The 10705-nt window shown below is 37.1% G+C and overlaps 3 non-coding genes across 3 annotated transcripts; 2 read left to right on the top strand and 1 right to left on the bottom strand.

Annotated features, from left to right (window-relative positions):
• The first annotated feature begins 3790 nt into the window (after positions 1 to 3790).
• Positions 3791 to 3863, top strand: trnat-ugu (transfer RNA threonine (anticodon UGU)). The gene has a single exon. It is a non-coding gene; the product is annotated as a tRNA-Thr (tRNA).
• Positions 3864 to 4894: 1031 nt separating this feature from the next.
• On the top strand, positions 4895 to 4967 carry trnak-uuu (transfer RNA lysine (anticodon UUU)). The gene has a single exon. It is a non-coding gene; the product is annotated as a tRNA-Lys (tRNA).
• Positions 4968 to 5871: 904 nt separating this feature from the next.
• On the bottom strand, positions 5872 to 5944 carry trnak-cuu (transfer RNA lysine (anticodon CUU)). Its single transcript has one exon. It is a non-coding gene; the product is annotated as a tRNA-Lys (tRNA).
• Positions 5945 to 10705: the final 4761 nt, after the last annotated feature.

Below are 10705 nucleotides of genomic sequence, written 5' to 3'. Positions count from 1 at the left end.
CAGACATGCTGGTTAGAGTATTTCTAAAACTGCTGATCTACTGGGATTTTCATGCACAACAGTCTCTACAGATACTCAGAATAGTGCAATAAAATCTACATCCAGTGAGCGGCAGTTCTGCAAACGGAAACGCCTTATTGAGAGAGGTCAACAGAAAATGGACAGACTGGTTCGAGCTGACAGAAAGACTACAGTAACTCAGATAATCACTCTGTACAATTGTGGTGAACAGAAAAGAATCTTAAAATGCACAACATATCGAACCTTGAGGCATGATAGGCTACCACAGCAGAAGACCACGTCAGGTTCTATTTCTGTCAGCCAAGAACAGAAATATGATGTTGCAGCAGCCACAGGTTCACCAAAAGTGGACAGTTGAAGACTGAAAAAACGTAGCCTGGTCTGATGATTTTTTATTTCTGCTGAGGCATACAGATGGTAGGGTAAACTTTTGGCACCAACAGCATGAATCCAGGGGCCAAAACAGTCTTGTGTCAACAGTCCAGGCTGATGCAGGTAAATGGCACACTTATATAGCGCTTTTATCCAAAGCACTTTACACTGTGTCTCATTCACCCATTCACACACACCCCGATGGTAGCAGAGCTGCCACGCAAGGCGCTAGCTTGCCATCAGGAGCAACTTGGGGTTCAGTGACTTGCCCAAGGACGCTTCAGCGTGTGGAGTCATGTGGGCCAGGAATCGAACCGCCAACCCTACGATTAGTGGACAACCCGCGCTACCACCTGAACCACAGCCGCAGGTGGTGTAATGTTGTGGGGAATGTTTTCTTGGTACACTTTGTGTCCGTTAATATAGCGGTGCATGAATGTTTGTGAACCCTTTAGAATTTTCTATATATCTACATAAATATTACCTAAAACACTTTTCACAGATTTTCATGCACGACCTGAAAGTAGATAGAAGCCAATTAAACAAATGAGGCAAAAATATTATACTTGGTCATTTATTTATTAAGGAAAATGATCCAATCTTTGAGTGGCAAAAGTATGTGAACCTCTAGGATTAGCAGTTAATTTGAAAATGAAATTAGAGTCAGGTATTTTCAGTCAATGGGATGACAATCAGGTGTATCATGGCATGAACAAAGTAGATTTTTGAGGACCTCAGAAAAAGAGTTGTTGATGCTCATCAGGCTGGAAAAGGTTACAAAACCATCTGTAAAGAGTTTGGACTTCACCAATCCACAGTCAGACAGACTGTGGACAAATGGAGGAAATTCAAGACCAATGTTACCCTCCCCAGGAGTGGTCGACCAAGAAAGATCACTCCTAAAGCAAGATGTATAATAATCTACAAGGTCAGAAAGGAACCGATGGTAACTTCTAAGCAACTAAAAGCCAATCTCACATTGGCTAATGTTAATGTTCATGCGTCCACCATCAGGAGAACACTGAACAGCAGTGGTGTGTGTGGGTGTGGCAGGGTTGCAAGGAGAAAGCCACTGCTTTCCAAAAAGAACATCGCTGGTCTTCTGCAGTTTGCTAAAGATCACTGGGACAAGCCAGAAGGTTATTGTAAAAATGCTTTGTGGATGGATGAGAACAAAATATAACATTTTGGTTTAAATGAGAAGCTTTATTTTTGAAGAAAGGAAAACAATGCATTTCAGCATAAGAACTTTATCCCATCTGTGAAACATGGTGGTGGCAGTATCACACTTTGGGCCTGTTTTGCTGTATCTGGGCCAGGACGACTTGCCGTCGTTGATGGAACAATGAATTCTGAATAATTCCAGCGAATTCTAAAGGAAAATGTCAGGACATCTGCTCATGAACTGAATCTCAAGAGAAAATGGGTCATGCAGCAAGGCAATGACCCTAAGCACACAAGTTGTTCTACCAAAGAATGGTTAAAGAAGAATAAAGTTAATGTTTTGGAATGGCCAAGTTAATGTCCTGACCTTAATTCTATAGAAATGTTGTGGAAGACCTGAAGCAAGAAGTTTGTGTGATGAAACCCACCAACATCCCAGAGTTGAAACTGTTCTGTACTAAGGAATGGGCTAAAATTCCTCCAAGCTGTTGTGCAGGATTGATCAACATTTGCCTGAAATGTGTAGTTGCAGTTATTGCTGCATATGGGGGGGTGTCACACCAGATACTGAAAGCAAAGGTTTGCATACTTTTGACACTCATAGATATGTAATATTGGATCATTTTCCTCAATAAATAAATGATCAAGTATAATATTTTTGTCACATTTGTTTAATTTGGTTCTCTTTATCTACTTTTAGGACTTGTGTGAAAATCTTATGATGTTGTAGGTCATATTTTGCAGATATATAGAAAATTTACAAATATTCGAGCACCACTGTACCAGTCAATCATCACCTGAATGCAACAGCCTCATTGAGTATTGTTGCTGACCATGTTGTTCATGACCCCAATTTACCCATCTTCTAATGGCTACTTCCAGCATGATAATGCACCATATCATCTCAAACTGGTTTCATGTACACAAAGACAAAGAGTTCAGTGTTCTTCAGTGAACTATCCAGTCACCAGATCTGAATCCAATAGAGCACCTTTGGGATGTGGTGGAACGGGATATCAGCAGCATGACAGTGCACCTGGAAAATTTGTGGGAATTGTGTGATGCAACAATGTCAACATGAACTAGAATCTCAAAGGAATGCTTCCAACATCTAGTGGAATCTGTGCCATGAAAATTTGAAGCAGTTTTGAGTGCAAAGGGAGGCCCTACCCAGTATTAATATAGGGTTCCTAATATATCCCAAGTTTGATCCTGAGTTACTGTCTATGTAGATTTTCTGTGGTTGCTTCTAAAGTTTCCTCCCACCTCCCAACTCTATATGTGAATGCTTGTGTGCATGGTGCCCTGTGATAGACTGGCATCCCATCCAGGGTATATTTTCACATTGTGGCCAATGTTCTGGGTATAAGCTACAGGTCCACTGCGACCCTGACCACAATAAAGCAGTTATTGAAGATGAATGAATGACAGCCAGGCCATGGTTGTTTACATGGTTCTTTTGCAGTGTGCCCCTTGTGTTCTGCAACTTAGTTAAAATAGTTAGTCAACAGACCAACTAACAATGTTAGTAATTCATTTATTCATGTGCAGTGAACATTTTATCCTGGTCAGGGACATGGTGGATCCGTAGCCTATCGCGGGTAGCCTGTTTGGGACAAAATCTACCTACTGGCATGTTTTTGGGAAATTGGAGGAAACCGAAGAACCCGCAGGAAACCCACACGGACACAGGGAGACCATGTGGAGCTGTGAAGCGGCATCCTTGTATACACCATCCAAAAATGGTGTATACAAGGTAGATGTATATAGTTAACGGACCACTAAGTGTATGGCGCCATCTAGCAGTCTACTATATAGCAACCATACCTGGAGTACTGGAGTACAGACAGAAGGTTTTGTAAGGCACTACAGAATACACCAGTGTTGGATTAAACATGCTCATTCTAGACGTGATTCTTTCATCGACAGAAGCATGATTAGTTGTTAGTGTTACATTGGTGGTGATTAAAGGTTAACTAACATACACCTGCCAATAGGTAACGCTGGAACTATAAACTCCGCTAAATGGCGCCAGTGGCCTAAAAACAACCTCCTCATTGTTGCCCCGATTAAAATAATGTGAAATGTTTTGGCATGAAATAGAATTCTGTTGAATTGATTAGTGGAATTGAAGACACTTTGTACATAGTACGATACACAAAATGGGTTTCAAATTATGTTTCGAAAAAATAAGTCAATATTATTAGGCAAACCTTATACCGACTGAAAGCGCGGCTCCATAGCTCAGGGGTTAGAGCACTGGTCTTGTAAACCAGGGGTCGCGAGTTCAAATCTCGCTGGGGCCTGTTCGCCTTTTGTCAGTGTATCTTATTTAATTATATATTTTAATACTAATGACAACTAATTCATTATATATATGATGATTTAGTTGTCATCTTAAACACACTTAATGCAACATAATGCTGTTAACGCGATCATCTGATAACTGCCAATCCCGGTGGATGCAATGATGGATCAGCGAATCACAAAGGACAGTCAAAGATGGATTCGCCAATCAAAACGCGAGATTCTGTTTCGAGTGACGTTTCATTCGCCTATCAATATCGCGGATATTTAGTTAATCAACTGTCGGTAAGTTTTGCAGTAATATGCATCGTATAGGTGAGTGCTGTGAACGATCTTCATCATAATAAGTTTTACGTGTGTATTTTAATAACTTTTATATAACATGTTTACATGATAAACATTCCAAAACAATTATCATAATAAATATCAGTGAAAGCAGCACAGGCCTAAATAAAACTTATTAAAATACACACGTAAAACGTATTATAATAATGATCGCTCAAAGCACACACCTAAATACGATACATATCATTGCAAAACTTACCGACAGTTGATTAAATAAAAAGAAACAAATAAAACGTCATTCGCAACGTCACTCACTTCTCACGTTTTGATTGGTGCGTCAATCTTTGACTGTCCGTTGTGATTCGCTGGTCCATCATCGCATCCACCGGAATTGGCGAAAAAGGTGGAAAAGATGGAAACGCCTCATAGCACAGCTCTGCCAGTAGTTTTATAATATAAACACAAGCACTGATGAACTTGCTCTATTACATCTATTGTAATGTTACGTTGTTATAATAACGTAATAATTTAAAGAATATGGTGGATGTTCACATAATTTCCACATAAAGTCTAACAATAAACAAACAGTTTGTTTTGTAATAAACAATGGCGTAAATATGGTGATGTTTTCTGTAAGAACGACTATTTTTACCCACATTCCACAACATTAAATATAGTGTTATTCATAAACAGTCAAGACAAAAATAATTGTACTTCTAAAACGCACGAAACTCAGACGTTTAGAGCCCGGATAGCTCAGTCGGTAGAGCATCAGACTTTTAATCTGAGGGTCCAGGGTTCAAGTCCCTGTTCGGGCGGTAATGTTTCTATTTATGTTCTAAATTAAAGTTGTTTTTTTTTGAAGATATACAATATATTTCTTATTTGCCTGATTTCATGATCTCTACATAAAAGTTTACTTATGATCTATGTCCGTCAGTGATTGACAACCACCACATTAGTGTCCTGGACCCAGTTGTTCAGAAGTAATCCGATGAAAATGAAAAAAAGGATCAAATTAGCTCCGGTAATCCAAACTTGCTTTTGATCTGGATCAACCCTTCAGTAGGTCTATGTGTTGTTCAAAACTTTTTAGTAGGATTGGGATACCTGTTATCCAAAAAAATCAGGATTATCCTGATCCCAACAGAAGGATGGATTCAGGGAGGATTTCAGGAACAAAATGTAATAAAACTTAAAAACTGGTCAGATGATACAACGTTTGCATCATGTAGTATACACATTTATTTATATTTTTGCATTTGATTTGTTTAACCGTTACAGTGATAAAGTAGATAAAGTATACAGTAGGCTACCAATTAAGCCTTTCAGTTAGCCAGAGTCCAACAGGTTCTGTGGTGAACAGAGCCGTTATGATGCTACTTAAACTAATGCTAAACCGCTGTTAGCCTAATAATAATGTGCTCATTGATTCAACCTAGCTCAACAATGTAAAGATAACCAAATAAACTTTTTCATTTTGCCCTCAGAACATTTTTTATAAGTGAAACTCCGACCTGCCCTCTCAGAGACGATCCCTCAACAGGAGTGTCTAAAATTTAAAGTCTCTCTACAACCAAGGCTTTTTAATAGTAGGGAGGAGCCACTAAATATGTTCCGCCCTGACTTCCTTTTTCAGTGTAAATTGTCAACACACGATAATGTTACGTGTTTCACATTAGCATTTTCTATGCACAGGCAACAGAAAAACTTAAAACCTTTCGCCCAACGTGGGGCTCGAACCCACGACCCTGAGATTAAGAGTCTCATGCTCTACCGACTGAGCTAGCCGGGCTGTAAAAAAGATTATATCAGACTAGGTTATATTATATACGTTATATTATATACGAAAATAGGTATAAATAAATAATAAAAAAAACAGGTATATATCTGATTGTAAAGACACGGTGCTTATCAACTAGTCCACGTCAAAGTTGACGAGTCAACCGTCTAACAAGATATATTCTCTGACCGGGAATCGAACCCGGGTCGCGGCAGTGAGAGCGCCGAATCCTAGCCACTAGATAGGGATCGTTAAGTTCTTGTCCGATACCAGTCACAGAACCAGAATTTAAACCCTGTTCTGGCTGATTCTTCTCGTCCGAGCTCTGAAAGAAGTACACACCGACACCATCGTTCAGTGATAGCTTCATAGTTTAATGATACAGAAAGCATAGCATATATACACCCACAGAGAGAAATATTGATAAAGAATGATAAATGTCAATAGGAACAGGTGACATAACATCAGATAATATTCTTATATCAGATGATACGAAGAAGAAGAAGAAGAAGAAGAACCGAGAGAGAGAGAGAGAAGTGAAAACAACACATTCCGAGAACACAATTCAATCTGCCCTGAAACAGAAACAGAATTGAGAGACCATGCTATGAAACTTAATCAATCACTCTCGGCAAAAATGGGTTTTAGATATTAAAACCAATCACAACGATGGCATATCTAAAGTAGTAAGAGAGACATTATAAATGTCTGTAATACATACACAAACCAAATATTTTTCTTATCGGGACAACTGCAAACAATTTTTTACACTGCCAAGATTCTGTGTGGAGGTAGATGGACCCCCCGTCTGTACGGGGATTGCCATAATCTTTAATGAGACAATGACAAAGTTTTAATAATCACATATTTAAAAATAAATAAAAAACAAAAATAAAAAAAAGGAATGCATTATATGTTAAGCCTCTGTGGGCCTCTAAGCATCTTCATTTTGTACCTCTGAGTTCAGGGTTTATGTGATGGTAAATTAACCCTGCTTTCTGGAATACCCCCCTGGTATACAGGTGTTCATAATAAAGTGGCCAGTAAATGTAGATACAATCACATGCCTGAAACATTGACATCCTATAGATATACGATCCCTTGGAGACAAGTCAATATAGATTCTCTGATTTAAAAATACAAATACAAATATACATATAGGCTAGTTTCAAAAACACTCATGTAAATCATGTCAAGAAATCAGTTCAAAGAAAATGAGAATTTGTCTCCATGGTGTCCATTGGTCTACACCACAGATCACCAACACTGGTTGTGGAGTATGCCTGTCCTGCACTTTTAGTGTTTTCCCTTCCTACTATCTAGGAATATTGTATGGATTACCAGAAAGGGGAAACGTTTTTTGTTTTATCATTTGTTTTTAAATTTGTTACCACTTCGACTACATGATGGTTTAGTGGTTACCACGTTTGCCTCACACCTCCAGGGTTGGGGGTTCGATGTGTATATGATTGTGCCCTGTGATGGATTGACACCCTGCCTAGGGTGTGCTGCACCTTGTGCCCCATGCTCCCTGGGATAGGCTCCATGTCCCCTTATCAGTTCCTTGTAATTAAACTGCATATAGGACATGTGAATTTATGAAACCTTAAATAAATAAATAAATAAATAAATAAGAACTAAAACTGAAAAAAAGAACCAATACTGATACTTAAAAAAAAAAAAAAAAAAAAAAAAAAAAAACTTGTACAGTGGGGGAAATAAGTATTGAACGTGTCAACATTTTTTTCAATAAATATATTTTCAATGAGGTTATTCACATGAAATTTTTACCAGACATCAGTATTAACTCAGGAAATCTGCTAATATAAATAATCAAAACATTAAAGTCCATAAATACAGTTGTGTGTAATAAGTGGAATGACACAGGAAAAAAGTATGGAACGCGCTAAGAAAAAGCAGTTCTCCAACTGAAATCTGTAAATAGCTAGAAAGTAATTAGACTTCCTATCTCTGCAAATGAATATCAGCTGGGTTAGTAAATTGATGGTCTATAATTAGGCTTTTCATTACCAAGGTGTCACACAAGAAACATCTCATGATGGGTAAAAGCAAAGAGCTCTCCCAAGACCTTGTGCCCCATGGTCCCTGGGATAGGCTCCAGGTTGCCTATGACCCTGTAGGATAAGCAGAATACAAGATGGATGGATGGATTCACATGCACAACAAATTCCGTTCAAGGTCTATATTCGGGTTGCAGGCATATTCTGCAACGAAGACCCTGTACAGTTACGCTGAACAAATGCATAATGGATGAATGGGGGAAAATTCTGCTTGCTAAAATTAACCAACTGGTGTCTTCAGCGCCCAAACACTTAATAAATGTTATTAAAAGAGAAGGTGATGTTACACAGTGGTAAACAGTCGACTGTCCCAACTTTTTTGGAGTGTGTTGCAGTCATCAGATTTGAAATGAGTGTTTATTTCAAAAAGAAATTAAATTCACAAAGTAAAACATCAAATAATGTGTTAATAATGTGTTTTCAATATAGTACAGGATAAATTGAATTTTAAAATGACTCTTTTTCTTTGTTTGTTTTTTGCATTTTCCATACTGTCCCAACTTTTTCAGAATTGGGGTTGTAATTGAATAATAAATTAAAAGTCTTCTGTCATATCTTCAATAAGACCTATGAGTCAATATGAGCAGGACCATATCACACTTTAATTCAAGTCACTGGTATGTTACAGGGAAATACAATAAATGTGACATTGTGTAGATGAGTCACAATAGATCATAGAACACAAGCACAGGAAAAAGGCAGGAAATTAATTTTAAAAAAAAAACAAGTTGTTCATCATGAGGTCAAATGCTGAATTTGTAAGCACAGCTTTAATCTAATTAAATGTATTTTAATTTAGTAAATTAATAATGCAGGACAAATAAATTATGATATAGTCACCAAGCATATAATACTGACATAATATCTGACTGATTTTTCAGAATCATTATTTTTTGTATGCTCTATTCAGTTAATTTTCCTACATTTCAACATATGTACAATAAAAACCACCAGAACCATTGCTAGCAATCCAACACTCAGAACTGCTGCAAATACTGGGTATAAGATCTTTATTTTTTCAGCCCCTGGAGGTTGAATGGAGAAGGCTGTGAAAATTAAAATGAGGTAGTTACTAAGCATGTGTGTCAAAACTGGCACAAGAAGTTTTCCTAAATAACATATATTTGGTAAATTATTTGTTGTTGCTGTGGATAAACTTGGCAAAGGCTTTCCTAATGCAGTTCTTTGTGTTCAAAGTGTGTTTCTAAACTAAAACCTATTTTTTAACCACTAAAATAAAAATGTTATTACATCTATTATAAACATGGCTTGCTGATGGTATCTTCATTGGCCTAGTTCAGCCTCACAAAGGATCTTCATATCATAATATTAAGTGTTTACACTATAAATCTAGCAAATAATTTATATAGTTATATAATATACTGTATAAGAAGTGTTATTTTACCTTCTTTATAGTTATAGACACATTCATCTCTTATGTCTTCTGAAAAGATAAAGATAAAAGATGACACAAAAAAAACAGAGAATAACAGAGACCATGCCACTTTTCTAAAGTTATATTACCATATATGTGCACTCCATCTTCAAACTCCATGCGTTTTCCTTCTACAATTCCACAGTAGTATGAGCCAAGATCACTGTTCAAGACACTGAAAATTTTCAGTCCAAAAAACTTGTCCACCAGACAACCCTCAAAATGTGTGCTGTTGTGATTCAGAACTTCTGTTAAGCCTCCATCATTTTTTAGGCGTGCAACAAGCACAACCCTTGGTCTTTCCTTCATGTTCACTCTCAGCCAGAAAATTTCATGATGCAGAGAAATGCTACACTTCAAGACAACTGATTCTCCAAGTTTAACCCGTTTTTGTTCTATTGTCCCCAAAGCCCTCAACGGCAATACAAGGGTCCCTGGTGAAAAAAATATATATATTTGAGTCCATGTTTAAACTCCAATTCATATTATTTACTACAAAATCATTTACAATTACAATCAACCTGGTTACCAATAGCCTTTAAATGTTTTAATGTTTTATACTCACCTGTTAATACCAGTATCCAAGACAAAAGCATTGTGATTGCAAGTTGTCAACACTTGTTTCTCATTTCTGAGAAATTTCCAGACTGCTTCATAAACGGAAGTGTTTTTGACACTACCCTCCCCCTCAGTCCTTTACCTGCTTTTCTTTTTAACCTCTGAAGCTTAGACAACTATTTGTACACGTTCACATACAAAAAAAAAAGCTGATTAAACTACCCATTCTAATAAATAAATGTTAGTGGTACCTTGCTCCATCTTTCGTAGAAAATATTAAAAACAAAGCAGGTTTCTAAATGAAGTGACAAATCAGTGTTTTCTTACTGCCTTAATGTGTTAAAATATTTTTTGAATGAATTTTGAATTTTAGACAGTATCATATTATATTGGGTTTAACAGTAACACAGAGAAAAATATATAAAACCTTATACTGGCCCACAGGAAAGTGTGGTTAAGACACAAGAGACCTGGTCTGATTGTGATTGCATATGCATTACTTTCACATTTCTAGAGTGTCTCTTGACGGAAACTCAGTCAACAGAATTGATGACTCTTTTTTAAGTGAGCACAGCACACTTGATTCTCAACTATACAGGAAACCAAGATATGACAAAACAAACCAGACCACATACAATTCAGGTTACACAATCCACATTAATGAAATATGCTTTTCATATTAAAAAAAAAAAAAAAAAA

This window comes from Ictalurus furcatus, chromosome 3, assembly GCF_023375685.1.
Source record: "Ictalurus furcatus strain D&B chromosome 3, Billie_1.0, whole genome shotgun sequence".
Lineage (NCBI taxonomy): Eukaryota > Metazoa > Chordata > Actinopteri > Siluriformes > Ictaluridae > Ictalurus > Ictalurus furcatus.
This window is presented reverse-complemented; position numbering and strand designations above follow the sequence as displayed.